Source organism: Phascolarctos cinereus, unplaced genomic scaffold (assembly GCF_003287225.1).
Source record: "Phascolarctos cinereus isolate Bilbo 61053 unplaced genomic scaffold, phaCin_HiC Scaffold_4;HRSCAF=312, whole genome shotgun sequence".
In the NCBI taxonomy this organism is placed as follows: Eukaryota; Metazoa; Chordata; class Mammalia; order Diprotodontia; family Phascolarctidae; genus Phascolarctos; species Phascolarctos cinereus.
In genome coordinates this window covers 473,664,998-473,683,046 of record NW_027555847.1, presented here as the reverse complement: position 1 = coordinate 473,683,046, position 18,049 = coordinate 473,664,998, and the positions used below count along the sequence as shown (strand labels likewise).

Genomic DNA, 18,049 nt, shown 5'->3' with positions numbered 1-18,049 from the left:
CTGACCAAGAGTTGCCTTTATAGCATTTCCAATAAGTTATTCAGCCTTGGGGTAAGAAGGCTCAAGTGAGGAGGAGACCTTCCTTTTCCAAGCAACCCATTTCATTTTTTGGATAGCCTCAACTGCTAGGAAGCTTTTTCTTACACTAGACCAAAGTTGGACTCTCTGTAATTGCCACCCATTTCTTCTGCTCTTTAGGGCCAAACAGAGCAAGAACAAGTCTAATGCTTTTTTGTCTGTGACAACCTTTAGATACTTGAAGATAGCTGTTATGTGTGACCACACAAAAGAGTCTTCTCCAGGCTAAGCACCCCCAATGTCATGACTCCAAGTTGACTGCTCTTTGACTATATCATACTATCCATTCATTCACTCTTTAATTTGATTAGCTAATTAATTAATTCAAGAAGCTTTATTAAGCCTCTACTATGTGCTACTATGCAATATAATAGACCTTGAAGCTATGACTGTCTTCTAAATTCATCTTCCCACATCCAGTCTCTCCAACTTTCAATCTAAGTGAAAACAAATGCCAGATGCTCAGCTCCAATCACATTATTCCAACTCCAATATCTTTATTGGCTTCCCACTTTACCACAGAATAAAATCCAAGCTTGGCATGACACTTAAGGCTTGACGATATGACATCAATTTAATTTACAATCCATGACTCCCTTGAACATTCTTTATATACCATTTCCTTTCTCAGTTTTTCCCATGCTGTTTCTTCTAGAATGGTCCTCATCCCGCTTCAGCCTCTCAAAATACTTCTCATAATTCAAGGTGTAGCTGAAAAAGTATTTCTTCCTTGAAGCCTTCTCTAAACTTCCAAATTTTTCCCATTGGACTGTAATATCTTTTTTATGTTTTATTGTATCTTTGTATCATATATATAAATATTACATATACGTACAATATGTACATATGTATTTATGATAAGTGTGTTCTATGTGCTTGTCACTTTATAGACACATCGTGAGGAGCACAGAGTAGTAAATATAGTTCTGGACTTGTTGCTGGAATTTGGTGTAGTAAAGAGAAAGAAAGATGTTCCAGAAATCTGGAACACCTGGGTTCAAGTTCAGCCTTTGACGTATACTGGCTCTATGACCTTGAACAAGGCCCTTAAATCTCTTGGTGAACCATGCAGCTTTACTATAAGCTATAGATGAACTGCAAAGATTTTCTTAACCGGCAAATCCCTACAGGGAGGAATCACCTCATCTAATCTGCTAATATGGAGACAACCAGACCAGACCCTTCAAATAAACATACAAAATATGTTGTCTTCTGAAACCAAAGTTTCTCTTTCTCTCTCTCTCTCTCTCTCTCTCTCTCTCTCTCTCTCTCTCTCTCTCTCTCTCTCTCTCTCTCTCTCTTCTCTCTCACACACACACACACACACACACACACACATTCCTATAAGTAGAGCAGGACTTTTCAAAGTTTTTACTTTTATATTAAAAAAAGCCATAGAGAATATATTAATAGATAAATTTTAATGACCTATATGAGACAGTTGGTAATAAAGTAACAATTTATGCTGGTTTATAGCCAATGATCCATGTGAAAAGAGGGGGGAGGCATAAAATCATGACAATAAATTAAACAGTAAGTTAGTAAGGCTGGGAATAGAGGCTAAAATACAACTTCTCTCTTTTTCTTTTTATGTTGTTCTTTGTCCAAGTAATAGCAGAACACTTAAAACATTTTCTGCCTAAAGACAACACCACTCTTGCTATCTGCTTTATAGTGAAGTCCTGGATTGTACTTGGGAACAAATACCCTATTCTGGAATGACAGAAGAGAATAAAATGGAGAGAAAAGAGAAATTTTCTAGTTCAGAAATATAGCAATATACTCACACAAACTCAATGTGTAACTAAAAACCCAGCAATTTCCTAAAAACATTCCCAAACCATGGAATCCCCACACGGACTCCGAGGTACTATGACCTTATAAATCCTAGCAAACTTCTACACAGCCCTGTGGTTTGGCAGGCAGTCCACTGGGCATATAGGGTTATAGAATGAATCTTGGAGCATGTGCCAAAAGTTAACAAACTAGAATCTGACTTGACCAATGAAGGGAAAAAATTCTCAACAATGCTAATTATAAGGCTTGGGGCAAATAAAGGCAAAGTGATTGCAAAGGACAGGACTACTAATATCAAGTCCTTCCAAGTTAGAAAGCATACATTGTCTGACTACTAAACAATGCTCCCTTCTTGAAGGATGCTTATATGCAAATCACTGGCAACCTCCTAAGTAACATCCAGTCTGGTGTTCATTTTATTCATTTCTACTTTTGCAACATTTCTCATGTATGTCCTCTCCTCTTTGCTTACACATCCACTACCCTAGTACATACCCATATTACTCTATCACCCTTCTATTGTAATTGTCTGCTAATTGGCCTCCCTGCCTCAAGTCTCTCCCTACTCCTATCTATTCTCTAGCAGTCATAGTGATTTTCCTAAAGCAAAGACCACGTTATTCCCTATTTAATAAACTCCAATGTCACCCCAACTCTTAATTCAGTGCCTTCATACTGACTGTCCTTCACTCTCAGAATGCTCTCCTTCCTCACTCCACCTCTTACTTAGCTAAAATCCCACCTTCTGCAGGAGGCCATTCCTGGTCCCTCTAGCTGCTGGTGCCTTTACCCTCTGAGACAACTTCCATAAACTTTGTATACATCTTATATTATTATTTACATATTTCCTAGCCTATTAGAATAGAATGTGAGCTCCTTGAGGGCAGGGATAATATATTTTGTCTTTTTCTGTATTCCCAGCATTTAACACAGTGTGTGATGCATAAAAAGTGTTTAACAAATGATGGCTGATTGGTTGATTAAAACGTCTATCTCCTTCTGTGACTTGAGTGGAAAAACCAACAGTGGACAGAGGTCCAATCGCCTCACTTTGATAATTCTATTTGATTATAGCTTCTTACCTAGTAGTTAGCTACATAAAAAAATGTATTTCATTTTTACCAATTAAAGAACAGTCCAGTCCCTTGAAAGAGTACAATCACTGGGGCAGTTAGGTGATACACTGGATAGAGCACCAGGAAGACATTAGTTCAAATCTGACCTCAGACACTTGATATTCAATAACTATGTGACCCTGGGCAAGTCACTTAACCCCAATTGCCTTGCCAAAAAAGAAAAGAAAGAAAACTCATTCATACTAATCTTACTCTTACTTCTTCTCTTATTAGCCCACTTCTGAGTGATAAAGAGGGAATTTTTCTTTGAAGCTAATTTAATTTTCTTTATTTACCCTTTAAATTTTTTCCCCTAAAGCTGAGGACTTGTTTTCTGTGTTTTTTTTTCCATTACTTTTAAAAAGCTGCTTCTCCAGTCTTCTTTTGGCTTGCTGTTGTTATTATTATTATTTACAACAAAGCTTTTTTAGAAAATTAAGATGATAGTGGCTCAACTTATTTGAAGATGGTTGATGGGTCCACCTGTGCCCTCTTCTCCTCAAGTTAATTCATAATTGCTTTCTGCAACATAAGTGACCATTCAGTTTATATTTAGGAGAGTTCACTTGCAAAGTTCAATAGCCATTCTGCATTTTTGGCATTTTGTCTCTCTATATTTTGATAAATAAAGTAAAATAAATTGCTCAGTTTCTGTGTCTACTTTTCCTACCACAATTATGATGGTAGACAAAAAAAAAACACATAATCTCAGAATCTTACAAGTTAGGAGAGACCCAGGAGGTCAGTTTAGTCTGGTCTAGATCAGACCTGAACGAGAATCCCTTCAACACCTAAGAGAAGTTGCCCCCTATTTTCTGCTTGGAGGCTTCCAGTGGGAGAATCAGCTACTTTCAAGGGTATTGGATTCTGCCTATGGCTAGCTCTAATTGTTCAGAAGTTTCTCCTTATATTAACTGTAAATCTGCCTCTTTGTTATTGCCACCCTTTGCTTCTAGTTTAGCCCAATGGTTCTAATGGTTCAAAACAAATTTAATTCCTTGGTTCTTAGAATCCCTAGGTTCCTTCAAAACTCAATTCAAACACCACCTTCTACAAGAAGGCTTTCCTCATCCCCTCCATCTGCTAGGGCTTTCCTCCTCAAAATTGCCCTGTATTTATTTTGCATGAACTGTGTATGTGTGTGTATATTGTCTCTCTGGATCAGGTCAGGAACTGACTCACTTCTGTCTTTGAATCCTCAGCCCACCTCAGCATTGGAACATAGTAGGTATTTTGGATAGACATTCAAATCCTAGAAGATAACTATCACATTTACTTTATATCTTCTCTTTCTGGACTAAGCATTTCTCAGTTCCTTTATGGTTCTTTGTGTCACCTATCTAGGAGAAGAGGTGGTATAGTGGCTAGAGTGCTGGACTTGGAATTAGGAAATGACTTGCCTAGGGTCACACAGCTTAGTAGGTGTTTGAGGCAGGATTTGAAACTCAGGTTTTCCTGATGCCAAAGAATTGGAAAATGCTTAGTCTAGAAAAGAGAAAGCATAATGGAGGTATGATAACTATCTTCTAGTAGTTGACGGGCTATCAGGAAGATCAAAGTTTGAACACTGGCCACCATCAACTATGAAATTATGTGACCCTAGGCATGTCACTTAACTGGTTCTGAGACTCAGTTTCCTCAATCATAAAAAAGGAGTTAATAAGAATAGCACCTATCTCACAGAGTTATTATGCAGATCAAAAGAGATAACACATAAAATGTTTTGCAAACCTTACAATGCTATGATACATGCTAGCTATGGTTATTTACATTTTAAAAAATTTATAGCAGCACATGTCCAATAAAGATTTGCTTAAGAAAAGTGCTACAAATAAACAAAAACAAAACAGAAAACAAGATCAAAGATAAGTATATGACCAAAAGAGAAGGTGGGGCAGACATTTATCAAAAACAAGATACCACAGATCAATGGCCCAAGTGCTAGAATGGTACCACAATAATATAAAATGAATCAAAAGAAGGTCTCCAGAACTAGGCAGCATCTTTTTTTTTGGGGGGGGGAGATATTTATGGAAATATATTTATGAGGCACACAGGGCAAGAAAAGATGAGGAGGAGTTGTAACCTGTACCAGCAGACAGAGTAGTCATACAGAAGAGATCACAAATACAAGAATCTAAGTATTGTGTATGTTTTTAATGCCTATTATTTTTATTTAAATTTATTTTGAGAGTGTGAATGTGAGTGATCAGGCTGCTACAATATGATATTTGAATTGTGCCTTTTCTGTATTCCTTCAAACTTAGAAGTAATTGTTTCAGTCCAGTCCACAGGCAGTCATTTCCTAAATAAAACTCGAGTCTGTATACCCTTCGTTTTTCATTTACTCCCTTCCTTGGGCCCATGTTTAACAATATTTCTCTGCCTCTCCCTAAATCCCACTCTTTAAGTCCTCTAGAATTCACTGTTACATATTTTCAATGAATAGAAAAAGAAAAGAAAAAAATAGGAGGGAAAGAGACGAAAATGAGAGGATAGGAAAATAGAGAGGGAGGGGGAGAAGGAATGAGAGGAGAAAATCTAACTAAAGGTATTGCCTTTTCTTTGCATCTTAGTGGCTAAAAAAGAGGCTGCAGGGAAAGAATTTCCAAGATCAGTTACCATTCACAGAGATGGAAATCAAGAACAGAAAAAAAAATAGAGGATAGGGTAAAAAGTAAGTTCTGTCTTGTCTAATTCCTACTTTGCAAATTATTCTGCAGAGCTTTTCACAAAAATTATTCTGTGATATTTATTAAGTTATATTTCAAATCATAGTTAAGAGACTACCTAAATCTTACTGGGGACTTCTTTATTTTAAAATCCTCTTTAGTTCTCTATTTCGTAGGGAAAAAAAAGGTAATGAGGTTGCGGTATTTTTATCACTGGTCCAAATGATATTTTAAGAGCCATTCAAATATATTTGGCTATTTGACAGGTTTACTGCTAGAATAAGATAAAAATGAGTGCTTCCCTATTTCTGTTTTAAAATCAACACCACAAAGAACATTTATGGAAATAAAATACATTTGCATTAAAGAAATGTTCTGAAAGAAGGAATTAAGAATGCTTTAAGTATGCTTTTTTTTCATTACAATCCAGGGGAAAAAATAGCACAACAATCATGTGGCCCCCCCCTCCAATCTCTGCTCTTGTCTTGTTTCGACATCATGTCTTTTCTGTACCTTCTCCTTCTCTAATAAATACTCTCTTGCTGTCCCTGTTACTGACAATAAGGTAGGTGAACTCTGTACCACATACATCTGTCATTATTAATGAGCATGGTAGAAAGAAGCAATAATTCACTCTTTTAAGAACTCAAAGGGCAAAATGCTACAGAATTTTCCATTCACATTTTCTGCTTTCAAAATACAGGCTTTCAAACTTTCCAAAAATCATGGACACACCTCAGCTGAAGGAAAAGAAAAATCTCCCAGTGTTTCCATTTTAAAGACACTTGTTGTCAGTAGTATGCCTGATTTTCTTGCAGCAATGCTGTACTTGATGTTTTATCAATACTAATAATACAATTCTATATAAGTTCAGGCTAGAGAGGAAATCATTGGTAAAGAACACTAAATTTTTGTTTTTTACTTGTAGGACTGAAATAACTTTCATATTACTGAAACAGTGACTATTTTCACAGAAATAGCTTTCCCCTTTCACTGACTGAAAAAAATTGTTAAACTTTTTTTCTCCTAATAAACTAAATTTGAATTATGAAAGAAACCTTGAACTTTGTATTATAAATCAAATGCTAATTAGTCATCATGCATTTGTCTTATGTATTCCTTAAAGGAAAAGCTTAACTATAGCATTAAAATCAAACTGAAAAATGCTCACAAAAGACTTGTAAATGTTAGGCAATAATGAAACAATAGCGAGATTACATTATTTTTTACCTAGTAAACACTAATTCATGTGTAGATCCCTTTATTTTTCACCCATTCTACATATGTAATAATCTTTTGTTCATGCTGCACATGGGCAATATACTGTAAATATCTTTCACTTTTCTTTAGCATTAATGTTGATGAAATGTTGTCATGAAGGTTATTCTGACTTACTGGAAATGGCCTTTTCCACAACATAAATTTTAAGTCTTAAATAGATTGAAAGACCTCTGTTAAAACCACTAATATGTTCTGCTAAGTCTCTCTTGTCTTCACTTTACCTCCTTACAATGTTTTAAACAGTTTTATTGACATGTGAAATTCTGGAAATGTCAGCTTCTGGCTGTTGTCTACAACTGTGATAAGGAGTCCTCTTAGGAAGTGTAAAAGAATGTTTAACGGGAAAAATGTGTTTTTCAGTAAATCTTAAGAATACAGTGTGGATATATATGCATACACACACACACACACACACACACACACACACACACACACACACACACAGAAAAAACCTTCTAGCAATCCTGTCCAATATAATACAGGTTTTCCAAATGTCATGGTGAGTAGACATGTAATCAGCTATGTAGCTATACCTCATGTCAGCCAGTGGTCTGTAGTGACCCCACATTTTCTTGAATAATAAATAAAGGTAAATGAGAAGGGCAGAGGTTTGAGAAGAGGAAGAGCCCAAAGTCAAAAGTCCATCCCTAAGCTTTCTCTGAAGAGAATGTATTTGGTATATTCCAGGAAGAGGATATATAATTTAAGTTCTGAATCAGCTTTTCAACAAAAAATAAGCAATCTCTTTAGCAGTTGTAAACATGTGTCAGAACTTCCATTCAATAGACTTCCATAATTTAACTTTCAGCAAAGCAATCCTCTTGAAAGAGATAGAGAATTCAGTGCCCTACACTATTTGTCAAATGAATGAATTCACAATGATTTGCCAACTTCAAGTATTATAATTACTACAGGGGGATTAAGGCTGTGTCAACAGAGGAACCATTAGACTAAAATCAATTTTTTAAAGGGTGTTCCTAGTTTTGTCAACATGATGTTTTGGCTTTCCCACCGGTTGTTTTTGACTCTGGGAAGACACAGCCCTATTCATGCTTCAAATGCAAACAAATATATGGCAATGTAGCAAAATTTGTTTTGGTATGGAAGCACCTCTTACTTAATCCAATGTATCGTATGTCCTTCAAGTTCTTCTTGGCATCATGGAAAGAGAAAGAAAGAGACATTTGCTTTAGAGAGTTACTTTCAAGTCACTTAGTTTGATTCTCCTATTCTAGATTTCTATGTAGGGAAATAAGACAGAAGAGAATGAAGTCACACACACACACACACACACACACACACACACACACAATTCTACAACTCTCTCCCTATGGGCTTAGAGGTGTAGGGGTAGACATGGAATAAAATTCTTCAATTTCACATAAACCCATGAAAGACTGATGCCACCCTGGCCTTTGATACTTGGATCAGAGAACCAGGCCGAATATGTTGTTACTCATTCTTTGCTGTCATTTTTTGCCAAATAGGCTCTCCTCCTCAGTATGTGCTTCCTAAGGGGCAGTCTGAGCTTTATTTAATTTCCAAACCACTAACACTAGAAAAGAAGTATCAATAAATATTTCAGGAACATTAAAATCATTCAATTCACCAAAATGTACTGAAACAAATTAGCCAGCTAGCCACACTTTATCCTTAAAAGTGAAAAAAAAATACCATGGTGCTAAATATTCAATATTATCAACCAAGCCAATTGGCCCAGGTCAAATGAGCAAATCTAAAAAATGAGATCGCTAAATTTCTCTGCTTGATAGCTTAGTAATAAATAATGTGCTTCTATTCAATCTGTACATTAAGTCTTTTATGTGGCCTTAAGGCACTCTTCTTATGGCTGTGCCCATTACAGTGTAGTCATAGAAACTGACACATTTATTTCTTGGATTAGTGTGCCATTGAAAATATTAATATAATGCAGTAAATGGGGATTTAATCTAATCTATTGATGGTAGGATGAAGTTAGTAAAAGGTTGAGTGCCCTTACGGAGAGAGAAAGATTATATCTGTAGAATGCAGCTTGTTATTGGTTACAAAGATCAGCTAAACAGCCTATGCTACTGAATGCACTTTCGGTACTTAAGCAGACTTCATGAAATGCTGCTCAACAAGCATCTGTTTCACGCCCTTCGATTTGTCTTTTGAAGACTTCAGTATCAAAATGGAAAATCCCCTTCCACAAATAAGCATGCATGGAAAGCACGCTCTGCCAAAGGGCTATTTACAAGAAACATTCACAACAGTAGCAGCAGCAGCAATGGCAGCAGCAACTCATATTTGCCCAACACAAACTTAGTTTTCTTCTTCCTTCTTTCTAGCCCCTTACGGCTGGTCCTTCAACTATTCTCATCCCTTCTTTCCAGATGAGGAAAATAAGGCTCAGAAAAGTTAAATCTCCAGTGCTGGAGCCAAGAGAGGAACCCAGGTCCCCAGATTTTAAATGTAACTACTTGTTTTCTTTAGCCGTGCTTCGCTTGAACTTATGAGTCAACCTCACTGAAAACAACTTTCATTGTCAAAAAACAAATTTGGTCTAAAGTTATCATTCTGGGGGATACAACTTGATGAATATATGCAGTTAATTTTCATTTTGGAATCAGATATTAGTAAATATGAGAATTCCTTTTTTCCCCTGATAGATCATATTGGACTAGTGTCTCACAATAATTTAGAGTACTCATGCTCTGTCTACCCTTTACTCTGAAGTATACTACATAAATTTGGAAGATATATTCTGACAGATGAAGCATTGTGGAAAATCAGAGTACAGCACTTTGTCCTTGAAATGTTAACATGTAATGCCATAAAGTATTCAAATAATAATTTACTCAATCTTTCAGGGTAATTAATTAAAACGCTCTACATGTTAGAGAAAATCACCTTGAGCTTATAAAGCTGGAAAGCCTCCTCTTTCCCTCTCTGCATGCAAGCTGCTCCAGTGGACTTACCACATGCTTTCCCAGTTATGGTTTTTGATTTCAGAAGATAATAAATAGCCAGGATCTAATTTTGCCATGTCACAACCGATTATGTTTCACAAGAAAAGGTGGAGTGCTCACCTACCAGATGAAGGTGAAACATAAAACCACTTTTATTTATGTGATGTGTCCAAATTCAACTCAACCTGGCACTAGGTACAGGGAGTATGTAGACTTTAACTGTCATATGGATTTACAGACCTCAAGAAAATGTCAAATATAAACATAAATTTAATCAAAGGAATGGAAACCTTTATTATCCCAAAAATAAACACATTTTTGACATCTAATATAAATTACTTTAATGTGTTTTTCACTACTTTTCAGAAGGTCACAAAGAAAAAAAAATAAGACATTAAACAGACACTATCTATGGTTATGTCTTCATGGGTAAAGTGAAGTGAAGTCCAAGTAATTAGTTGGGTAATTCAGGAGGAAGCGCGCGCACACACAAGCTCTGGAGGGAAAATGTTGCTTTTAAATAGTTTGGTTTGACTGTCTGTCTATATTATCAAATAACTGTTTAATTGCTTTCATTCTCCACTTCACTTACTTCAGCGGAGCTTGATAATAGCTAAGAAAATTTATCTCAAATATATATGATTTTATATTTTGTAGTTTAACTCCAAGGCCATGTCTTCATCATAAAATGTAGGGGAGAACTATGGCAATTATCCAAATCATTCAGAATCATTCCTCTACAATGGGTGCCAAGACATAGCCAGTATTCAAACATCCTAGTTCCTGTTTCTATTCATTTCAGAGGGGGATAAAACAGAAGGCTTATAACAATAGATTAACAAGCACCATGTACTACTCTGCAGTTCTCAGTTGGATAGTCTTTGGATAGAATTTTAATGACTAAAAAAATACATATGATGAATAAGGATGTCATTTTTAATTAACATGAACAAAGGATCATTCCCATATTTGGCAAATGAGGTAGCTGTGGTAATAAGAAAAGAAGGAATATTCGAATACAATGCCACATACATCATTGCTCTCAAATCAAAACAAACTAATGGCATTTTGGTATGCTTGCTACAGTATTTTTAGCAAGTGCTTATTAGCCACAAATTCTACATCCAAATGATGATCTCTTCTTTACTAAAAATAGTATTGTTAATTAATGCTGTACTAAGCACATGTATACACACAAGCATTCTCATTAGTACAAACCATAATACTCAATAAATACACCTAACTAAAGCTCAAAGTATATGTTTAGCCAGGTTTATTCAAAATGAGTAAAAAAATATTACAATCTTGGCACAAGATCATTTATTATATGTAATAAAAATTCCTTGTATTTTATTAAAGACTATGTATCCCCAAACCTGTTCTTTGAAATGTATTTATCTTAGCTCACCAAGTTACGTTTGCTATTGATATTGAAAATGTTTCACAAAAAGTCAAGACTTATCAAGTAGCCATTTCATTTCATTTCATTGATGTTGGGAAGGATTGTTCTTTCTCTTTTTAAAACCATAGCTACCAAGGACAAATCCATTTGTCATAATGGCTCTTCCAGGTTTTTCAACTAATTTGACACATTCAGGTAAGAGTGGGTTCCAATTCCTTAAAGTAGTCCTTATTGCTGAAGAAAGCTAATTCTACAGATTCAAATGCCAATATGACACTGACTTCTAGATCACTTGGCATAAACCTAGACTTTTGTAAGCTTCTCTACAGCTGTGATGGCATATATTCAGTCAGCTCCTTGGATTTTTCCTCAGAATGGCAGGTCTAGGTCTATGTGTATGGATAAGTTTCCTCTTTTGAATCTCAACTGGGAGAATGTAAGCTCTTAAGGACTTGAATAATGTTGTTCTTGTCTTTTTATCCCAAGGGCCTTAACTTTGGCAGGTGCTAAATATTTGATTTTATTATAAGGCAAACAAACTCTAGTTAACTCTAATACTGAAGACAACACTGATAGATTCATCCTGACAGTCATATGCATATGCATAACAACTGTTGTGATTACAATGGGTAGTTTCATTTCACCAATGAACCCTCACTGGAAAAATAATACGGCAGTGGCTGTTAGAAACTGGCACATCCACCCTTCTTACTATGTGAAATTAATGATGTCTAGGTGTGGAAGAGGTAATGGAGAGAATTATGTGATATTCATAATAAAGAATATAATTTTGCTCACTCTTTAGCAGCATAAAGAGGATTCCATATGTCCAAATATTAACAACTTCATTCTGGAAAAAAAAATAAGTATTTCTTTCCAACCAATTTGGTACATTTAACTTCCTTAGCTACTAAAAAAGGTAGAAGTAATTATTTCGCTAAGGCCCCAAATAAATAAACAAACCCCCATAAAACATCACAAAATAAACTCAAACTACTTTTATCCAGATCGTACGAGAATTTTTTCAAAACATTTAAAAAGTTACACCAATTTTCCTCATGCAGTAGAAAAAGTAGTAGATTTGGATTCCAAATACCTAGGTTTGAACCTGTGTAACTTTGGAACAAAAAATTACCTTTTGGCATTTAAGTCCTTCATAACCTAGCCCTCTGATCTCCCAACCTTTTCAGTTCTCTTACACCTGACATCTCTCTTACCTCCAAAATACTCTTGGATCTAGTGATACCAGCCTCCTTGCTTTTCCTCATGTGACAATCCATCTCCCAGCTTCAGGAATTTTCACTGCCTGTCCCTGGTGCCTGGAAATGCTCTTCCCTCCTAATCACCACTTTCCTAGCTTCCTTCAAGTCCCAGCTAAAATCCCACCTTCCCCAGGAAGCCTTTCCCAACCCCTCTTAAGTCTAATGCCTCTCCTTTATTGATTCCTATTTCTCCTGTATATAGCTTGTTTGTACATAGTTGCTGACATGTTGTCTCTCCAATTAGATTGCAAGCTCCTCAAGAGGAGATACTCCTTTTTGCCTTTCTTTGTATCTCTAGCACTTAGCACAGTGCCTGGAACATAGCAGGTTCTTAATAAACTCTTATTCACAGACTGACTGATTAAATTTCTCTGGTTCTCATTTTTCTCTAAATTTAGAAGATCTTGCTAGATGAGTTCTAAGGTCCCTTCCAGCTTTAAGATTATGATCCTATGTTATTATGCTTTAGTAGTCATAAGAGGAAGATGCATCTAAGGTAGTAGAGCACTGGGCCTGGAGTCAGGAAGACCTGAGTTCAAGTCCAGCCTCAGACACTTACTAGCTGTGTGATACCAGGCAAGTTACTTAACCTCTGTTTGCTTTAATCCACTGGAGAAAGAAACGCCAAACCACTATCTTTACCAAGAAAACCCCACAAACAGTGTGGTCCATGAGGTCATGAAGAGTCAGACGCAACTGAACAACAATAGGAATAGTCATAATCACAGTAGATGTCTACTTATATAATGCTTTAAGGTTTGTAAAATGCCTTACCTATGCTATCTCATTTGGTCCTCACCTGTAAGATTGATGCTATTACCATCTCCACTTTATGAATGAGGAAGCTAGAGCGGGCAGATGTCAAGTGACTTGGCCAGGGACATGTGTCCCGGGAAAAAATCAAGAACTCCAGGTCGAGCACTCTATCGATAGCACTGCTTAGACACTCCAACTTTAGGAAAGTTATTTATTTGTATGTTTCAAAGATTTCAATATTGCTCTGAATAATACTGGGATGTTCTATAGTAAAAACATGACTGATGGCACACTACAAACTTAGGATTATCTTGACTTTCTTTATGGATCTGTAACACACTAAAAATAAATGCACCTCACTTTAAATGCTAGACGTGTGGGACGTAGAAGTTTGAGAGACATAGGTCCTAGGCATTTTATTAATCATACTGGTAGAAAATAAGTGGCACTCTCAAATGCCGAAGACCTCTCATGCAACCCAATGAACACTTATATGCCCTTGGAAGAGTGGGTGTTCCTGAGAGTGGCAATCAACTCTGTTTGGTTAACAATTAAAGAGAATTAATATAATGACAGGTGGGTTAATTCTAATGAGGGGCTGGGGGACCTGACTCTGATCACTCAGTCTTAGATGAAGAAACTTTTATCTCCTATCCACACTACCCCTGCCTGGAGCAATCTAGGCAATAGGGGGTCTAACTCTTCTCAACCAGGCTGAGTAGAACACAATGGGCCAGAATTCACCTAAGATTAAATTTTTTTTTTCGTGAGGGCCATATCCAGTTGTCCTGATCTATATCTTGCCACTGGACCTATTGGGGTGCTTGGGTGCTTATGTTTGGGTGCTTGTACTTGGACCCCAATTTCTCCCTAGCCTCAGAAACACTGTCCCTTGATAATCATTTAAGATCAATTGAGCCCCAATAAGGGCCAAAAACCTGAATTAATGTTTTTCTCTCTGAGTGAACTAAAAACACACCTTCCGGCGTCAGCAAATTCCAGGACCAGATGGAGCTGATCAGTATTCTTCCTGTTTGTTATCACTGCGCCCAGGATGTCTGGGACCAGATACTGTCTTGAATAATGGGACTTTTCTTATCCTGAGTTTCAATTGAGAACTGACCACTCCTTAACCACTCCCTAATCCCACCCTGAAACCCCTAGTTAGCATATTTGGCACATGTTTTATTGTATTTTATCCTACATAAACTTTAACTGTACCTCTTTAAGGTTGCAGGATCCTTTAAGATTCTTTGCCCGCTGAAAAGCGTAACAATAAATCTTTGCCACTTTGAATTAAAGAATGCTTGAGTCTGTGAATTCCTTCCAGACAGCCCATCCTGTACTCTGGTCTTTGGGGGGTCACAACCTCTCAACCTCTCAGCCAGCAACAGACCCAGATGGCTCTAAAGGAGAAAGTGAGGCTGGCGACTTTGCACAGCCCTCCCTCACTTAAATCCAATTCACTTGCATGTCAGGGCATCCCATCCCTGAAGTCATGGTCCTCTTTGAGAAGGACAAAGAACAATTCTTTGTAAGGTTCTCTAGTTGAGTGGAAAGATAGCTCCAAGGTTTCATCTCAAATCCACCCTGACCTTCAGAGACCCAAGCTTTGACCAAATCTTCAAATGAAGAAGGGAAGAAAATCCTGGATCTCCCCAATATTTGGTTATTTAATAACCATTTCTCTTACATATTTTTAAAAAATTCTGTGGAAATCCAATCTCAATCAAATTTTGGGTCTCCCTTATGTTCCACAGTAGTACTGAATAACTTAGAAAAACTTTTAGGGGATCTTTTTTGTAAAGGAAATGATTATCTCTTCATTAATTTATCCTTCAAGCTTTTGGATACTGGATTTTCTTAAGGAGAGACCTACCTGCACATGGCCTATAGCTACTTTTATGTATTTTTTTTTAATTCTCCAACTAAGTCCTTTTGCGCTTCTTCTAAAATCATCATGTCAAGATGTATACCAGTACTTTGTCTTTGAGCCCACTGAAAGAGTTAAAAACAATAAGAAGTACTGGCTCTGAAGTCTTCCTGTGTGGTTCCATCTAGTTTATAATCTAATCCTGTCCTCTTTTGGCCTTCTGTCACTTCATCCCCTTTTTCCTTGTACTTCAACACCAGGTACCCTGTTGATTTTTGTCTAAATCAGCACAAGGATGATGTGGCAATATTTCTGCATTCTGCAACACTCTATTAAAGGATTCTTTATTCCCTGGACCCAGTGCATCTGAGCTACATTGAGCATAAAGCAATTTATTCTACTTTTTTTTCTAAATGAGAAAATTTACATGAAGTTCTGAAATCTGCAAACAGTTCATAAACTAACCCACCACCAACTCATTGCAAGACAAGCCAAACTTCCTCTGGTCCAGTTTTGGTTGTTTGATCAGATAGAGAAAACATAAAGTACTCGTTTGCATACATCTTAATTTAGAAAACACTGAACTCAATTGTTTTAGCAACACAAGAAAATGGTCTTCAGTGAAGACACACAGTAAAACCGATGCCTCAAGAATTATCTTCATAAATGTAATCTTCTTATGACTGTATTATTTTGACACTAACATAGTTTTGGGTACTTTTTCAAAGATTTATAAGAAAAAAAGCCAGGAAACTTTCATAAAACATGTCTACAATCTTCTTATTCATTGCTTTAAGAAATCAGAAAGAGATATTAAGTTCTACAAAGAAATGATAAACCAATTTATCAGTACACTTCTGATTGTTCTTTCTAGATTTCCTGGTAGTCTCTTATTAGATAGGGTAGAGTTTATAGCCTCAGAGATAAAGAATAAAACAAAGACCCAGGTTTATTCTCTTGTTCTATGGTCAGATATGGAAAAAGAGGATAAATGGACTCAATGTCTCACCAGTATGACTTTGTTTTTGGATGTTTTCCTATTTTAAGCATTAAACTTTTAAAATTTACTAATTACCAGTGAGTATTGTTCATTTATAGAAAGAGCACTACATGGGGAATCAGGAACCTGGGGCCTAGTTTATATTCTGTCACAAATTAGCTTCATGATTCTTCACGAGTCATTTAATCTCTTTGGGTCTCAGTTTCTCCATCAGTAAAATAGGGAAGTTAGACTAGGAGGGGTCTTTAAAGTGTGGCCTGGAGGCACCTAGGAGTCTCAAAATCCTTTCTGGGGGTCCTAGAGGTCAAAACCCTTTTCATAATACTCCTAAGATGTTTTAATTTCTAATACAGTAAATATCAAAAGATGAAGACAGGAGATTATAAAAGGATCAGTCCTGAGGTCAAAAAGCTTGAGAACCACTGGATTAGAAGATCTCTGAGGACATTTTAAGCTCTGACATTCTATGATCTTATCTACGTATATAAAATAATCAATCATTGGTTGTTTACTATGTGCAGAACACATTGCTAGGTGCTTTAGATTAAAGACAACCCCTACCTTAGGGATATGAACCATACACAAGGTAGAGAATTAAGAGAGTAAAGGAGAGGACATAGGGATATTTTAGGAGAGAGAGTGTTATATTTTCCTCAGAGACATCTTGAATCCAGGTCTATGCAGCAAAATTAGAGAACATAAAGCAACAATTTTCTTCCAGAATTTTTTTCCTCTGATTTATGGTCAGGGTCCTTGTACACACACACACACACACACACACACACACACACACACACACACACACACACACACACAGACGCTAGCAACAATACAAAGGCCAAAAGGAAACGTTGTAGAGCATTTCCAGATCTATATAGCCAGCTCTTACCTCTCTCTCTCAATTCTAGGCATTGATTGTATTTCCACTTAGATGTCTTGCCCTAACTTCACAATCCTCTTGTTTGAAACTATGATCCTATTGAACTTAATGATCCTACCTCCGCAAGATGAACTTTTGAGTGTTTTGTTTCTTTTCACCCTTCTCTGTGTTCCTTGTTTCTGTTCATTTTAGTTTTTTCTTTTCATTTTAAATCATTTTCCCATCTACTGTAACTCAAAACTAAGCCACCCCCACCCCTTCTTGTACAAAGGAATAAGGATTGGACCTGTGTGGTCATTAGGATAGGAGACTCCCTGGTAAGGAAAGCTTTTCTACCAATATATGTCAGCACCTTCACTGTAACCTGAAGACTTACAGAAGTGGTGTCAACCTCACAGAAAAAAAATAGAATAGAATAGAAGAATAGAAAGGAGGCTACTAAAACAGGAATCACAAATGCTTTCTGTTAATGTTCACTTACATAGGAACCTCCTGTATGTTAGAACTTCTTCTTTGGCTGTGTAAGTAGGGCCTTGACCAAATGATGATCTTACTCAGCAAGTTGGGAGTCTGAATTCATTTTTTAATTTTTAATATTGTTATAATTAATTTTTCCAAAATTCAACTTTTATAAAATGACCCAAGAAGAATCAACCATAAATCCACATCTTTTAAAACAGTGAGCCAAAAGTTAACTAATAAGGACTTTCATATTTAATTAGCGTCATTTTAACTCAACCCCAGGCTGGCATTTCAACCAAGAGTCAGAGCTATAGAGTTATAGGGAGGTCATTGAGTTCAGGCTCCTCAGTTTGCCAACGGAGACTGAGGCCAAGACAGCTTAAGTGACATATCCAAGATGACATGGGTAGTTAGTGGCAGATTTTTTTTTGTATCCTAAAGTAAACTACTAATTTGACTATTTGTTATTGTTCAGTTGTTTTCAGTTGTGTCCAACTCTTTGTGACCCCATTTGTTGTTG

At 36.5% G+C, this 18,049-nt stretch overlaps 1 protein-coding gene across 4 annotated transcripts in view; it reads right to left on the bottom strand.

The window, feature by feature from the left end:
- Window positions 1-18,049, bottom strand: part of TOX (thymocyte selection associated high mobility group box) — a 370,938-nt gene that overhangs the window by 322,892 nt on the left and 29,997 nt on the right. The window contains exon 2 of one of the 4 annotated variants that reach the window (XM_078153396.1): window positions 12,095-12,146. The exons of the other annotated variants lie outside the window; for them this stretch is intronic. The gene's annotated coding sequence lies outside the window, so the exon portion shown is untranslated. The remainder of the gene's footprint in view (window positions 1-12,094; window positions 12,147-18,049) is intronic. 4 annotated transcript variants of the gene reach the window in all.